The 16,660-nt window shown below is 47.4% G+C and overlaps 1 protein-coding gene across 1 annotated transcript in view; it reads right to left on the bottom strand.

Moving 5' to 3' along the window:
* LOC133243358 (X antigen family member 5-like) overlaps positions 1-16,660 on the bottom strand; it is a 279,870-nt gene that overhangs the window by 33,218 nt on the left and 229,992 nt on the right. The window lies entirely within an intron of this gene.

Genomic DNA, 16,660 nt, shown 5'->3' with positions numbered 1-16,660 from the left:
TTGAATATGTGGGTTTACAAAATGTGCCACCCAAATCTCATATGGTCCCTGATAAAATCATTGACAGGGAAACATTTTTTAAAACTTAATATATTTGTATTGTCCTATAGAGAAATGAAATTCCAAAGCCATTGTTAAAGGTTCTAGGGAGACAGAGAAAAAAAACTGCTGTCAAATTCCATGGCAAATGCCACAGAGTATCTTTCACACACTTCTGAATTGCCTTCCAAGTTTTTTTTTGGGTACAGGGAGAGAGCAGCCACAAACATCTTTTCTTCTCCGTGACATCCTCCATTGGCTTGATAATCACCAGAACTCAGAAGCCCTCCAGCTGTGCGTGTGTGTGTGTGTGTTAGTCACGCAGTCATGTCCGACTCTTTGCGACCCCACAAACTGTAGCCCGCCAGGCTTCTCTGTCCATGGAATTCTCCAGGCAAGAATACTGGAGTGGATTGTCATTCCTTTCTCTAGAGGATCTTCCCACCCCAAGGATCGAACCCTGGTCTCCTGCATCACAGGCAGATTCTTTACCGTTCGAGCTACAGGGAAGTCCTCCAGCTGTCTGATTCCTCCCTTATATCCTTATTATTACATAGTAACAAAACGCTTACATCTCTGAGCCCCCATCTGCATCCTCACACACCAAAAACTATATTTCTGCAACAAAGGATCTATTCAGAATGCACTCTGCTTAGGGAGTAACAGGGGATTATAAACAGCAGCTGTTGTGCCCTTACAGAGGTATGAAAACCCAGGTCCAAAAGGACTGAAAATGGGAGGTTCAAATCTACCACGAGACTTAAGTTAGAGTGTCCCATCTTACCAAAAAGTGTGTGAAAAAGCCCCTAGGTCATGGAGCTGCCTGACAAGAATAGATTCTAGCTGGAAGAAAAGGGAAAGGAGGGAGGGGAACTTCATGAGCCAAAATGACTTGAGTCTTATCAGCTGTGTCTCCTTATTGGCTATGACATGACATAATTGGGCTTCCCTGGTGGCTCAGTCGGTAAAGAATCCGCCTGCAGTGCTGGAGACCTGAGTTCGATCCCTGTGTTGGGAAGATCCCCTGGAGGAGGCCAGGGCAACCCACTCCAGTATTCTTGTCTGAAGAATCCCCATGGATAGAGGTGCCTGACGGACTACAGTCCAGGCGGTCGCAAAGAGTCGGACACAACTGAGCGTCTAAGCACAGCACGTGACATAACTTAGAGTGTCAATACTGGCTCTGACACATACTGTGTGAAGATGAGAAAGGTATTTACATCCTTTGGATCTGTTTCCCCATTTCTGAAATGGAAATTACAAGTTTACACTAAATATTTGTTATGAAGAATAAACAAGATAACGTGAAGTAGGCATTACATTGCAAATGGATTTGGCTTATTCTCCAATTTTTCATTTAAACTTTCAAAATTTTTAATTTCATTTACCTTTACAATTAGAATTTTCTCAAGTGATACAGATTTTGAATTTCAAGTAGACTATAAGGCTAACTTTTAAAATGAATTGGACTTCAGAAACATATTTTGTCTAAATAAATATATTGACTCAATAGCAGTGTAGCTGGTGTCAGACACGGCATCCTTTCTAAGGTTGGTTTGTTAATGAGGACTGACAAGGCTACCCTAAGTCATAGTATGTAGTGAAAGCTGTGCTCCTTGCTGTGTGTGGTGACAAAGAAAATAAGCCAGTATTCTGGTCACGCAACATCACACAACTCAACACCAGACTGTGTCACGTAGTCAGGCAGCCAGTCCCTAAGTCACAGCGCAGGAGCTACAGGGCCTCAGGGCACCACTGCAGTTGTTAGTTTGGCTTGTCACCTTCTACGGGCTTGGCCAGTAAGGAGACAATGAACCCGAATGGATTCAGATTCTACCTTACAGACAGTGCAGAAGCAATATGACCCTGGTGTCAGTTGCCTTGTCCCTAGTCCCGTGGTTTGACACTGAATTGGAAGGCCTCAGTAACAGTCACTACAGGTGGTGGGTCTGTGCCAGGAAGGAGCCCGCAGTTGTGCCCTATGGCACTGAGCAGCTCTGCAGTCCACAGCTGTACTCTCAGGTGGGGCTAGGGAGACCATCCTATGTTCAACTGAAACCAGAGGTGGATGAGTACCATCTTGGTGTCACCTCCAGCTGGATAAGGAGGCAGGTGAGAAACGGCCTCATAGCAGCTCTTCATCAGGCTGCTTCTCTCCCCTTGCTTCAAGAGCAATCAGGAGGCTCTCTGACAAGATTCAAGTCAGCCTGCAGTTTAGCCTTGCCTACGTAGCCTAAGTGGGGACATGCAAGGGCACCAGGGCACCAAGACAGAGTCACACTCCTACAGTGTCTGGAACAACACACAAGACTAGGTATGGTGCTACAAATATGACACCTATATACTGACTCCTACATGGAGGAGATGCTTTTCCTGTCAGTCATTAAAATTATTCCTTCATTTATTACACACACATTGACTACTAGCGTGTTTCAGGTCGTATCTGCAACGCTTGAAATAACAAGACCAGTGATGTGAGGTGGATGATGGGAATATCACACTGGTGGACCAGACAGACACATAAACAGAAAAGAAGTGCAAAGGAGAAACACAGGGAATGGACCTAAGGGAAAAGCAAAGCAAAACGGTGAGCAGGGTGGCCAAGAAGCAGGAGGAAAGCTAGAAGATAAGGTTCATTCTAAGAGTGAAAGAGGTTATATATAACACAGCCGTGCTTTGACCCAGGCTGTGGATGAGAGTCACAACCTCCCCTGCATCACTGCCCCTTTTGAGGGTGGTGTCTGGGAGTCTAGAGATTCTGAATGGAGAGAAGGAAAATACATAGTGCAGGGGGTACATGCACCCGCCTTGATAGAGATGCAGGTGCAGCTTGTTACAGTTACCAGGTGGGGATGAGCGGAGTTGGATTCGGTGACTCAAGAAGAAATGTGCAATTGAATGCAAAGGGAGAAAACACATGGAGAAGGGATAAACAGCTCCCACTCCCATTTATGTACCAGGGTAGGTGCTCCATTCCTGTTGTGAGAAGGCTTCCTGGTCTGAGCTCTGGGAGGGAGTGATGAGCATTCTAAGGACCCATCATCACCTAAGCAGGGGGCACTGAGTGTGTGAAGACAGAAGTCTCAGCCTTTACCACTGAGAGACACAGAAAGCTTCTTCACCCTGCTGAGAGTGGGGCTCTGGCAGCTTAGGCAAGCTCAAAGGTAAGGTGGAGGTGGTGGTTGTTGTTCAGTCGCTGAGTCGTGTCCAACCATTTACTACCCATGGCCTGCAGCATGCCAGGCTCCTCTGTCCTACACTATCTCCCTGAGTTTGATCAAATTAATGTCCGTTGGGTTGGTGATGCTATCTAACCATCTCACCCTCTGTCGCCCCCTTCTCCTCCTGCCTTCCATCTTTTTGCATCAGGGTCCTTTCCAGTGAGTCAGCTATTCGCATCAGGTGGCCAAATATTGCACCTTCAGCATCAGTCCTTCCAGTGAATATCAGAGTTCATTTCCTTTAGGATTGGCGGGTTTGTTCTCCTTGCTGTCCAAGGGATTCTCAGGGCTCATCTCTAGCACCACAATTCGAAAGCATCAATTCTTTGGCACTCAGCCTTCTTAATGATCCAACTCGCACATCTGTACATCACTACTGGAAAAACCGTAGTTTTGACTCTACAGACCTTTATCAGCAAAGTGATGGCTCTGCTTTTTAATGTTGTCTAGGTTTGTCATGTGCTTTTCCGGGGGCTCAGTGGTAAAGTATCTGTCTGTAAGGCAGCACACTTAGGAGATATGGATTCAATACCTGAGTCAGAAAGATCCCCTGGAGGAGGGCATGGCAACCCACTCCAGGATTCTCATCTGGAGAATCCCCTGGACAGAGGAGCCTGTTGGGCCTCGGTCCATGGGGTCGTAAAGAGCCGGACACTACTGAAGTGCCTGAGAATGTGTGTAAGCTAGGTTTGTCATAGCTTTCCTTCCAAGGAGCAAGTGTCTTTTAATTTCATGGCTGCAATCACCATCTGCAGTGATTTTGGAGCCCAAGAAAATGAAATCTAACTGCTTCCACTTCCCCCCTTCCATTTGCCATGAAGTCATAGGACCAGATGCCATGATCTTAGTTTTCTAAATGTTGAGGTTAAGCCAGTTTTTTCACTCTCCTCTTTCACCTTTATCAAAAGGTTCTTTATTTGCTCTTTCCTTTCTGCCATTAGAGTGCTATCGTCTGTGTACTTGAGCTTGTCGATATTCCTCCCAGCAATCTTTGATTCCAGCCTGGCATTTCGCATGATGTACTCTGCATCTAAGTTAAATAAGCAGCATGACAATATACAGCCTTGTCATACTCCTTCCCCATGAAGGAGTTATGAAACAGTTATTTGTTCCAACTCTGGTTCTAACTGTTGCTTCTTGACCCGCATACAGGTTTCTCAGGAGACAGTTCGAGTAGTCTGGTACTGCCCTCTGTTTAAGAATTTTCTCTATTTGTTGTGATCCACGCAGTCAGAGGTCTTAGCATAGTCAATGACACAGAAGTAGATGTTTTTCTGGAATTCCCTTGCTTTCCCCATGACCTAACAGATATTGGCAATTTGATCTTTGGTTGGTCCGCCTCCGCAAAACCTAACTATATCTGGAATTTCTCAGTTCACGTACTGTTGAAGCCTAGCTTGGAAGAGTTTACTCACAATTCGTACTCAATGTGGGTGCCAAAAACTTGAGGCCCAAAGTAAAGTCTAAACATTGAAAATACCTACATTCCTTTAAGGACAGGTGTTTACAGTTTGAAGTGAAGCCAGGTGACTCCTGAGTCCCAGGTCACAGAGCTGCTGGCCTGGAGGTGTGGCTGAAACTGAGGCACGACAACTTGCGGCCCTCTCCCTGCGTGGAGGGAGGGCCTGCCCCAAGGACAAGAAGAACAGGACCCCCAGGGGTCTCACAGTCTAGCAGGAAGGCAGGCACATTGCTTCAGGCAGCACATATTCATCGAGGCTTTTCTTGGCTCTCTGTACTGGATACAAGTGGCCAGCCCACAGAAATCCCTGTGCTGGACTTACTCTCCCCAAAGGGCAAGGGGTGGGGGTAGGAGGCCCCCTACCTCATAACAACCCAGGACATTCTACAGTGTGTTAGAAGGGGGTGGTGCTGTGATCAGATACATGTGAGTCCTGTAAGGGACTGGTACTGTGGGCAGCAAGGGGGAAAGCTGCAAGTCACAGTATTGAACAGAGCAACCAGGGCGGGCTTCATTGAGGAGCTGATATTTTAACAAAGACTTGAAGGGGGAAAGGAGTCAGCACAGCAGACATCTGGGGTCAGGATATTGCAGAAGAGGGAACAGTGGGGATAAATGCGGGGGGCAGACATAGCCAGGTGGCCAGGGCAGCTGGGAGCAGAGTTGAACAGAAAGCGGGGACTAGATACGGCGGCACTGGGTAAGCGTCTGCTCTGTCGGTGAACCAACAGGGACAAGCAGGGGTCATAGGTGCTGATGGACATGCCTGTGCCAGGCCTGTGAGGGAGGCAGAGGCAGGACAGGGGGAAAGAGCAGAGACAGCTGAGGTGGGGCAAGCAAGGAGTGAGGAGGATGCACGAGGGGCAGCTCCGAGTGAGGCTGACGGCCTCCCCTGGACTCGACACGCCTTTCCTACCTGTGCTGGTGTCCCCGACTCCATAGACGCCTGTGCTCCAGGCACAGTGTCAGAGACTCCACTAGCAGCCTGAGTTCATTCAACAGTCCATCGTCTGGACACATATTTGTGGGGCCTACATTGCCACTTGGTCCTTGGGAAACGTTCAGTGACCTGAATGGTGCTCTCAGGATCTTGACCCCAGTTCCACTGTGAGGCTACAACTGTGGCTGATGGGGCAACAGAGTGACCCACACGTGTGTAATGAACCTTGCAGCCTCTTTGATCAGGAGTTTCCAGAATTAGGGGTCATATGAAACATGCACTCCAATCCCCGCCCCCAAAGGGAAGAGAATCTGATTCCACAGATCTCCTGCTTACTCCATTCTCCTGTGTCATTATTAACACAAAAGTAACTCGTCCACGAAGAGCTACACTTTATTGACTGAGAATTTACCTTGAGTCCCGGTCCTTCATTCATTCAGGAAGTAGTTCTAAGCAGAGACCAGACACTATGTCTCCTCCTACTGCGGCTGGATTGGTTAGGGATGATGGGGACTGTCCCCTGCAAGCAGATGACTGCCATGTGCTGTGTGAGAAAAGCGATGGCAGGATTTAAAATATAGAACTCTGGGAACACAGAAGAGAGCATCTGACCCCTGCCATATGTCCGGGGGTGGGATGTGGTGTGGGTCCCTTGTCAGGACACATTCTCGGGGGGACGGGGAGATTTCTTGAGGTGGCACTTTGACCTTCCACAGTTTACACACACACGAGCAGAAGAGCACAGACCTGGACACAGGTGGAGCCAGACAGACTTTCATTCCCAGTTGTCTCCAGAGCACCATGGCAGCTGGGTCGTCTCCAGGGCTGTCTTGCAGCCACTAAAATCACTTTCTGTGCTTTGGTGTGCCTCCCGATTCCTTATATCTGATAAACAGAGTGAGACTGCTGGAGACATAACTGGCGTGGGGGCTGGTTGCAAAGCCTCTCTGATATGGCAGAGTGCCTCCCCGCAGGGGAAGTTAAAGTCCTGCTTGGTGTTGCCTCTGGAGCAACCCTTTCCTAACAGCAGACTCCAGTTTCTTGGCTGCAAGGCAGCTCCTCCTAAGGAGCACACAAAGGGGCTTAGAACCTTTCAGGGTGGCTTTGCCCTACTGGGTACCCGCGTTTCATAAGTGGACAGGAGATTGGGACACTGATGGCTCTCCTCTCATGGAACAACATCTGCATCTCGGTAACTGAAACACAAGCCACGCGTGTTGTTGTGACTGCAGAGAAGACTGGCTTTGCACTCAAGAGAAACTAGGGCGTGACTCCCAGATCCAGCTTTTACTGCATCAGCCACCTAAGCTCTTTCAGCTTGCTTCCTTGTCTGTGAGAAGGCTGGGGTTCATCCTTACCCCTCTGGGTCTGTGGGGAATAAAACCCCATATACCTGGCTCCCACAAGCTCCATAATTATGCTCCAGGTGAGTCATTTACACTGCCCCCTGCCACCCGTTACGGACACATCAGTGGAAAGGGAGGCATGCCTGAGCCCCTTCAGAGTCTACTCCATTCTCTGGCTGGGGTGAGGCTTGGGGTGGGGTGGTGGAACTGGTGCCATGTCCAACTATTTAATTGGCTTTACATACCACAGGCACACACTTCTTTTCATATTTAGGTGTGTTCTGCTCAGAGGAGTTGTAGTGAAGGAAGTCAGTCATCACAGTTGAAATCTGTAGCAGGTAGAAGCAGCAGTGGGGTCGCTCCCTCCACTGGCCATCACAGGAACTGGCAGTTCCCTCCATGGGTTGATGGCACCAGGTGGAGACACCTGAGGAGTTGCAAGAAGGTGCTGTGACATTCCCTAGGAGGGTCCCCATACTGAGCTGGCAGCTCATCCTTGCCTCCCTGATGACCACAGGGACTAGTAAATCAAACCCCTGCATAGGGAGGACGTGTCAATATACTTCATCTTGTCCTAACAGGAACTCAATACTATAAAGTGAAAAATAGTGAAAATCTCATCAACACACAGTGCGTGGGTAGGGCAGCTCAAGTCCTGTTCCGTGTACTGGGTCACAGACACCGTAAAGTGACATTTTGAAATTTCCATGCTTCAGCTTATCCCTCCTCACTGTGAAGCAGGCGGTCACCCTGGATCCCTTTATGCTTCCAACAGTGTGACCAAATTCAAAAGGCCATATTCAAAGACAACAACAGGCCCATATAAAACACAAGGAGAGCTTTTCTGTCTGTATCCTATTCTTAGCAAGGAAGCCTTTCCCAGACAAACTCTGCCATCAGATTGCATTTCTCATCAGCTCATCATGCAGCAGGGATTCATAGTGAAATCTCCACCACCTTCCATTCGGTAAAAATATCAAATCTGTTAACTGTGACTTTTCTCCCAGGTACTCCCCAGGAAAAATGGAAATTGCCCTACCCAGCCTGACCGCTGAACCTAAGAAGGAATCAGGCAGATGAGGAGGGAAGAAGGGCATGTAAGATGGAGGCAAAGGCAGGAGTGAGATTGTGAAATTGGTGGGTGGGGAGGCGGGGAGAGGGGGAGGGGGGCAGCTAGGGAGTACGAGTGTGAGCACACCAGCCATCTGATGAACAGAGAGAGGTCTGGGTGGCTGGAATATCAAGTGGGGCTTGGAGAGGAAGGAGGGTGTCTGGTGAAGATCGGGCATTTGGGGGCAGACAAGACCTCCTGCGCCTAGTCCAGGAGGCTGGACAGTATCCTAAGAGCAGCAGGCAGCCCGTACAGAGTTTTGAGCAGGGGTGTCATGCCCAGATTGCACTGAAGAAAGCTTCCCTTCCTCAGGCAGCAGGACAGACCATGTGTTGGAAAGCATCAGGATTGCTGGTGCTTGTCAAGGAGAGAGACGAGGGTGACCTGGCCTAGGAAATTCACTGTGCTGAGGGAGAGAAGGAAGAGAATCTTACTTAGACTTAGGAGGCAGAGAGGTGAGGCTTGATGATTGGGAGTGTGGTGAGAGAGAGGCAGCAGGCAAGGATGGCTTTAAGCATCTCTGGCCTAAGCAGCTGGGGAGAAGGCTGTGCTGCACTGAGTCAGTGAGAGAGTAACAGGCAGGAAGGCCAGAGGTCTCCAAACAGAGGAAATAGCCTGCATGTGACAGACATTTTTATCTCTCTTAAGGGGCAAGAGGAAACAAACTAGCGATATTATTTTCCTTCTCTATACAAATTTAAAAAGCGGTTTCTCTTAAAATATTGTGTTGCCACAATGACACCTGGTTTCACCTGAAGTTAACTATTCTCAAACCTAGAGATAACCAATGCATTTCTCTTATGAAAATGTTTATCTTAAGCTATACTAATGTACTATGCATTTACCCCAGACTCTGTCTTCAAGTCAGTTCCGCCTCTTGGCTCAGAACCTACTTGACAAATCAACATGTTATACTCAGATATTGTTCCCCTAATCTATGCAAATGAAACTATTTGTATGGTGACCTGCCCTTCTTCAAGATTCAAGTTAATCATTTTATGGCCCAGGATGAACCATTTGGTGCCAAGATTATCCCAAAATGCATCTTATGGGTGAGGGGCCTGGTGCCATTCTGAGTTTTCAGACATTCCTTTCTTTCATTAACAGACTGCTAGTGACTATATAACATCCAGCTGAAGACTAGTGGGGGTTGGAGGGGTGGGGGGTGGTACTCTTCTGCCCCCTTCTGATGCCTATGTCAGAAGCTTTCTCTATCTCCTTGATACTTTAATAAAACTTTACTACACAAAAGCTCTGAGTGATCAATCCTCGTCTCTGGCCCCGGATTGAATTCTTCTCCTCCGGAGGCCAAGAATCCCGGCGTCTTTGTGTGATTCAACAACAACGTTTCATCTGGTAACAGTAAAGGAGGTCCAGCTGTGTGGGGGGCGGGGGTTGGGGGGGATGGGTGCAGTTTGGACATGTTGAATATTCCTTGCCTAGGGGACTCAAACACGTACTATCAGAACGACTTGGGGGAGCTGACCTAACTTCTCTGTGCCCATAATGCCTCATCTGTGATGGCGGAATGAAGCTAAGAATTAAGAAAAAGACTAATTTCCCGTTTTATTGCTTTAGTCTAGGAGAATGTTCTCCTTTTACAAAGAAGCGCTGTCTTACTGTCAGGTATTCCGTCAGTATAATGGGGATGTATCTGCTTATCCATATATCCACTTGGTTTTACATATCTGCTTTGTGTATTTTCACCATGTGCTATGTATTGTCAACCGTAAAGAGAAATAATCTCAAAGGAACAAGTGTTTCTTGTCACATGCATGCAGAACAGCAGTCCATCCGCCTGTCTCTCAGAGAAACAGCCCCCTTTAGAACCTCCTGTAACTCCTCACTCCCTCCAGGGGGTGGGTAGAGGCCTGTGGAACCCAGCGTGTCTTTCACTTCTCTTCCCTGTGAAGGCATCTCCGGTGTCCCAGAAGTTGCCTAGCACTTGTTGAGTGCAGTCTCCCTGCAGCCCTGTCAGTTGACTAGGGAAGTCTGTAGTCAGGAAGAGAGTGCTAAGCCTGAAGTGTGGATCTGGAAACCATCACCCTGTGGTGCCGAGCTGGGAGGTGATGAAGCCACAGATACCTAGATTTGAATCAAGGTCCCACCACTTATTCCTTCTGTGACCGTGGGCAAGTTACTTACACTCTCTGGGACTCAGTTTCCTCAGTTGAAGAGGATGATGATTCTATTCTGTGATAATGACTCCTTTTTGCTGCCTTCATTTAGATTACCAAAAAAACCCAAACCTTTTGAGAACTATACAGTGATGTTAAAATGTTGATTACTTCCAGAGTAAAAACAGAACCTGTCAACAAGGCATGAAAAGATGCTCAACCTTGCTCATCATGAGACAAATGCAAATCAGAACGACAATTAGCTATCTTGTCACAGCAGTCAGAATGGTCATCAGAAATCTACACACAATAAATGTGGGAGTGGACGTGGAGAAAAGGGAATCCTCCTATACTGTTTGTGAGAATGAAAATTAATACAGCCAGTATGGAGAACAGTATGGAGATTTCTTTAAAAACTGGGAATAAAACTACCACGTGCTGTGCTGTGCTTAGTTGCTCAGTTGTGTCCGACTCTGTGCAACCCCAGAGTAGCCCAGGCAAGAATACTGAGGTGGGTTGTCATGCCCTCCTCCAGGGGATCTTCCTAACCCAGGGACCAAAGCCAGTCTCCCGCAGTGCAGGCAGATCTGTTATTGTCTGAGCTGCCAGGGAAGCCCGTAAATACTGGAGTGGCTAGCCTATCCCTTCTTCCAGGGGGTCTTCCTGACCCAGGATTTGAACTGGGTTCTCCCACACTGCACATGGATTCTCTACCAGCTGAGCTACCACGGAAGCCCATAAAACTACCATATGACCCAAAAATCACACTATTGGGCATACGCCCTGAGAAAACTATTATTCAGACAGAGGTACCCAAATGTTCCTTGCACCAGTATCTACAATATCCACAATATGGAAGAAACGTAGATGTCTATCAATGAATGGATAAAGATGTTATGGTACATGTATACAGTGGAATATTAATCAGTTATAAAAGGGAATGAATTTCAGTCATTTCTAGTGAATTGGATGAAGCTAGAGCCTGTTATAGAGTGAAGTAAATCAGAAAGAGAAAAAAATATCATACATCAACAGATATATGTGAAATTTAGAAAAAAGGTACTGATGAACCTATTTGCAGGGCAAAATTAGAGTCTCAGACATGGACAAGAGAATTATGGACACAGCAGGCAAGGAGAGGATGGATTGAATTGAGAGAGTAGCACTGAGTCGGACACGACTGAAGTGACTTAGCAGCAGCAGCACTGAAATATACAGATTACCATGTGTAAAACAGATAGCTAGGGGCAAGCTTCTATACAGCACAGGAAGCTTAGCTTGGTGCTCTGTAATGACCTAAAGGGGTGGGGTTGGGGGGTGGAAGAGAGGTTCAAGAGGGAGGGGATATATGTATATACTTATAGCTGATTCACCCTTGTCCTACAGCAAAAATTAGCACAACATTTAAAGCAATCATAATCCAATTTTAAAAGGTGGGGGGTGTTCGAACCTCTCTGCCTTTATACTTATCTACTGGGACCGGCGTGAAAGATGCACATATTTACCATGCTGACAAAGTTCAACTTCACCTGAGCTGTTAAGAAAAGCCACAGTAAAGAAATCTCTGCAGACTTTCATGTCCCCAAAATGACTTAATGCAAAGCACCACCCTTCCCCGTCGGACTTCGGTAAGACTCATCCAAAGTATCCAGTGACTCCTGGGTTTACCTACTACAAGGTCAAGTACAGACCTTCCTCCTTGTCATTAAAGGGCAGACACAGACCATCCAACTCCTTGTTTTCTGTCTCATGACTAGGAACGGTGACTAAAAGTCAGTTCAACTGAAACTAGCTAGTCACAAAGATAATTGTTTCCTCTTTTGTCGACGAGATTTCCCCCTAAATGTTTTCCCCCTGCAAAGGTCCCCACTGTCACTTCTCTACTACTCTCTGTGGAATGAAGTACAGTGCAAACCACCTTGCTGGCAGTCTGATCATCAGGTCTGTGGTGCTCTCCCAATTGCAATCGGTAGAAATACAGCCAGTGTCTCTATTAGTTTGCTTTTACTCTTTCCTAGTGTGTTACTCGGAGAAGGCAATGGCACCCCACTCCAGTACTCTTGCCTGAAAAATCCCATGGATGTAGGAGCCTGGTAGGCTGCAGTCCATGGGGTCGCGAAGAGTCGGACACTACTGCGCGACTTCACTTTCACTTTTCACTTTTATGCATTGAAGAAGGAAATGGCAACCCACTCCAGTGTTCTTGCCTGGAGAATCCCAGGGACGGGGAGCCTGGTGGGCTGCTGTCTCTGGGGTCACACAGAGTCGGACACGACTGAAGCGACTTAGCAGCAGCAGCAGCAGTGTGTTACTAGGAACAATTGGTAGAAAAACATTCAAGTAACAGGAGCTGCTCCTCACGTTGACAGGCGACAACACAAATTACCAGGCAATCGGGGAGAAGCCGCCACCTTCCAACCCCAAGAGCCGACCATCACCAACTGTCATCTGTGTGGAAGGAAACTTCCTGCGACTCTGGCAGCGATGGTCCCTCCTAGCCTCCAAGCTCCTGGGAAGGACCTCCGGGCACGCGGTCGAGAGGGCCAGGCACTAACTCCTCTTCTCTGAATCCCCATCGCCCTACTGCCGCCGTGCTCGGGGAGGAACCTACTTTTCTTCAGGCCACTCCAGGCTCCCTCTCAACCCACTAGAACGCAGGGAATACGCAGGAAGGTCCTTCTATAAGGAGGGGAGGGGTAAATGTCCCATCTTTGTGACGTTTAATCATGCCCGCAGACTCCTCCCCGCTCAAGGGCGGGTTGGCTCTATAGGACGCTGGAGGACTCCTCTCGGTGGTCTTTACCCTTCTATTCCACACACACTAAGGATGGGAGGCTGACCGCCGCCCACTCCCGGCTTCTCGCACGGGCTGAGGATGGAAGGCACTGCATTGGCGTCTTGCTGCTGAGAACCTGATCCTGAGAAAGAACTTGTGAGAGCCAGGGGTAGAGAGAGGGACAGACACGCAGAGAGAGACATCTCTCTCTCTTAGGCCAACCACGTGTGCCGTAGTGTCACAGGACCAGAATCCTCTTTAGCCAAGTGGGATCCGTGTTCTTTCAGAACAGTTATTTTCCGCAGATGCCCCACCTCTTCAGTATCAGATGGCGGTTGGACAGTCTTCAGTTCAGTTCAGTCGCTCAGTCGTATCCGACTCTTTGCAACCCCATGGACTGCAGCATGCCAGGCTTCCCTGTCCATCACCACCTCGCGGATCCTACTCAAACTCATGTCCATTGAGTAGGTGCTGCCATCCAACCATCTCATCCTCTGTTGTCCCCTTCTCCTTCCGCCTTCAATCTTTCCCAGAATCAGGGTCTTTTCCAATGAGCCAGTTCTTCTCATCAGGTGGCCAAAGTATTGCAGTTTCAGCTTCAGCGTCAGTCCTTCCAATGAATATTCAGGACTGATTTGCTCTAGAATGGATGGTTTGATCTCTCTGCAGTCCAAGGGACTCTCAAGAGTCTTCTCCAACATCACAGTTCACAAGCATCAATTCTTCAGCACTCAGCTTTCTTTATAGTCCACCTCTCACATCCATGCATGACTCTGTTGGTAAAGTAATGTCTCTGCTTTTTAATATGTGGTCTAAGTTGGTCATAGCTTTTCTTCCGAGGAGAAGCCGTCTTTTAATTTCGTGGCTGCAGTCACCATCTGCAGTGATTTTGAAGTCCAAACAATAAAGTCTCTCACTGTTTCCATTGTTTCCCTATCTATTTCCCATGAAGTGATGGGACCGGATGCCATGATCCTAGTTTTCTGAATGTTGAGATTTAACCCAACTTTTTCACTCTCCTCTTTCACTTTCATCAAGAGTCTCTTTAGTTCTTCTTCGCTTTCAGCCAAAAGGGTGGTGTCATCTGCATATCAGGGGTTATTGATATTTCTCCCAGCAATCTTGATCCCAGCTTGTGCTTCATCCGGCCTGGCATTTCACATGATGTACTCTGCATATAAGTTAAATAAGCAGGGTGACAGTATACAGCCTTGACGTACTTGAGAACCCCGTGAACAGTATGGACAGTCTGTATGTGACTTATTTCTTTCTCTGTTTGCAGACTGCCATTTTTAAACCGATATGGTAACATGCTATGGACATCAGTTAATGACCATGATAACTGGGCTCAAATCAATGTTCACCAGGTTCAGAAGTAGGCTCTTTCCTTGGCATCAGATTCCTCCACATCTCCTGTCCCACGTCACAAAATGAGACAAAATTTCAGGGGAAATGCATTTCCCATATTGAAATCATCACAGGTGTTCTTTCTCCAGAGTGCGTGAGTTAGACCTTGATGTGACATAGGAATAAGTACATACTTGTAATAGGCTCCTTGAGTCCTGCCTTGGTGTGCAATGCTTTTGAAAACTTTTATCTCCTGAATCGACCAGTAGCAGTGTATAGTAATTTAAAAAGGAAGCCATCTTTGGTTGTCTGGTGTCCTGGGGTACAGCTGATCCTGGGCAGTAGACCTCTGCTGTGGTCAGAAATTTGGATATATGATTAGTTAGGGGTTTCCATTTGTATTTCGATTGTTGTTGATTAGTCCCTAAGTTGTGTTGCATTCTTTTGTGATCCCATGGACTGTGCCCACCAGGTTTCTCTGTCCATGGGATTTCCAAGGCCAGAATACTGGAGTGGGTTGCCATTTCCTTTTCCATGGGCTCTTCATGACCCAGAGATCAAACCCCAGTCTCCTGCATTAGCAGGTGGATTCTTTACCACTGAGCCACCAGGGAAGCCCTTGTATTTCCAATACCATTGCCTTATATTTGACATACCTCTATTGGGTGTATTACATATGTCTATGCGCCTGTGTGTTAGGGTTGCTTTGCTTGTTTGTATTGTCAGAAACAGAAAAGTGAAGTGGCATTGCTTGCTTAAGTCTCTTAGGGAACCAGCAACGGTAAAAATATTTTAAAAAAAAAAGTATTTCCATGTCTTAAGGAAATGAATTTCCACAACTCCCTGTGAAAGGGGCTTAGTCTCCTGCCTAGAACGTACTGACATTGAATGAACTCTTTTCATGAGTGGTCATTTTAGGAAGGAAGTGGTTCTGCTGTTTTTAATTGAATATTGGCTACATTTAAAATTATGCTTGAGATTGTGTGAAATAGGTAAGTAAAACTACAGATCCCAGTGATCCATTTTCTTTACCCTGCATGTGGGTGCAGTAGAAACTCAGTGTAAACCATCAGTTTGGGTAGAGCCAACATGCCCTGCACGGACATTTTGTTTATAAAGTGGACAGACTGGATGTGCTAACAGGAAATCTATACTTTGTTCAGCAGATTATTTATCTAATAAAGGAGGACCTAGAGTCAAGGGAATGTGTAACGTGGTGATTGTGAGCTAAAATAGGTGACAACATTGAGAGGGTGGCATTATCAACAGTGCAGAAACCTTCACATTTGAACCCACACAGATGAAAAATGGTCAGGACCACTACCAAGCAGTGTGACCTTGAGTAAGATGCTCACCCTCTCTGATCCTCGGTTCCCATGTCTGCAAATGGGGACAATAATATTCTATGTTATCCCACCCCCAGGCGAAGCCCATTCCTGAACCTCTGATCCCAGCCTCTGCTGGCTCCTGAGGCCAAGGCTCTCATCACACTTGTTTCACCATTGTCTTCAGTCTGGCTCCCTGCCCACCCCATGGTGAGCTCCTTGAGGACCCTCTTGCTGCCTGCAACGCTCTTGTGCCCACAAAATCTGGAAAGCACCGGTCTGGGAGTCTGGTGCCCCACAGGTGCTCAGAACACGTTCACCGTCTTATGAATGATGTTAAGGTGAGGTACACAGAGCAGTGCAGCTGTTGATACGTTGTCAATTTGTTCGCTGCAAACCACATACGCGAAAAAAGTGGCTAGAGCAAACCTCTTGGCTCAGTTTTTATAGGTCCAGGGCTGTGTCTGTCTTTTAATCCCACCTTGTCCAGAACCTTATTGTACCAGAGTAGCACTCGCCTTTCCCCTTCCTACTGCATCACCATTATAGCAGCTGTTTCTCAACTGAATTGCCAGTGAGTGAACCCTGAAAATTCTAGGCTCACATTTCTGTTCCTTTGAGCGGGTGATGGGCATCCTGTCTTCGATCCCCCCTCAGACAGGAGTGTCTAGTGTTCGTCCCTTCCCACTTGGCTTCCCATTTATTCTATATCTTGGACAATCCGTTACCTCCTGAGACTGAGTTCTGTCCTAGGCTATGGCTGCTTTCGGCACTGTGCTGAGGGCATCGATGACCAGGTGGGTGCTGGGGGGATACTTGTTGGATGAATACAGCTCGGAGAGCCGGGCTACTTTATTTCAGGGATGAGAGTTGTAACTTCCACGCAGACTGCCATCAGCAGGATGGAAGGTTTGAACCTGCTGATCAGTGTCCTGGGCAAGCTCACAGGAGCCCTGTCACTCTGCTCTCCTCAGCT

This window comes from Bos javanicus, chromosome X (assembly GCF_032452875.1).
Source record: "Bos javanicus breed banteng chromosome X, ARS-OSU_banteng_1.0, whole genome shotgun sequence".
NCBI lineage: Eukaryota > Metazoa > Chordata > Mammalia > Artiodactyla > Bovidae > Bos > Bos javanicus.
Note: the sequence above shows the minus strand (reverse complement) of the source record. Positions and strands in the feature narration are given on the sequence as shown.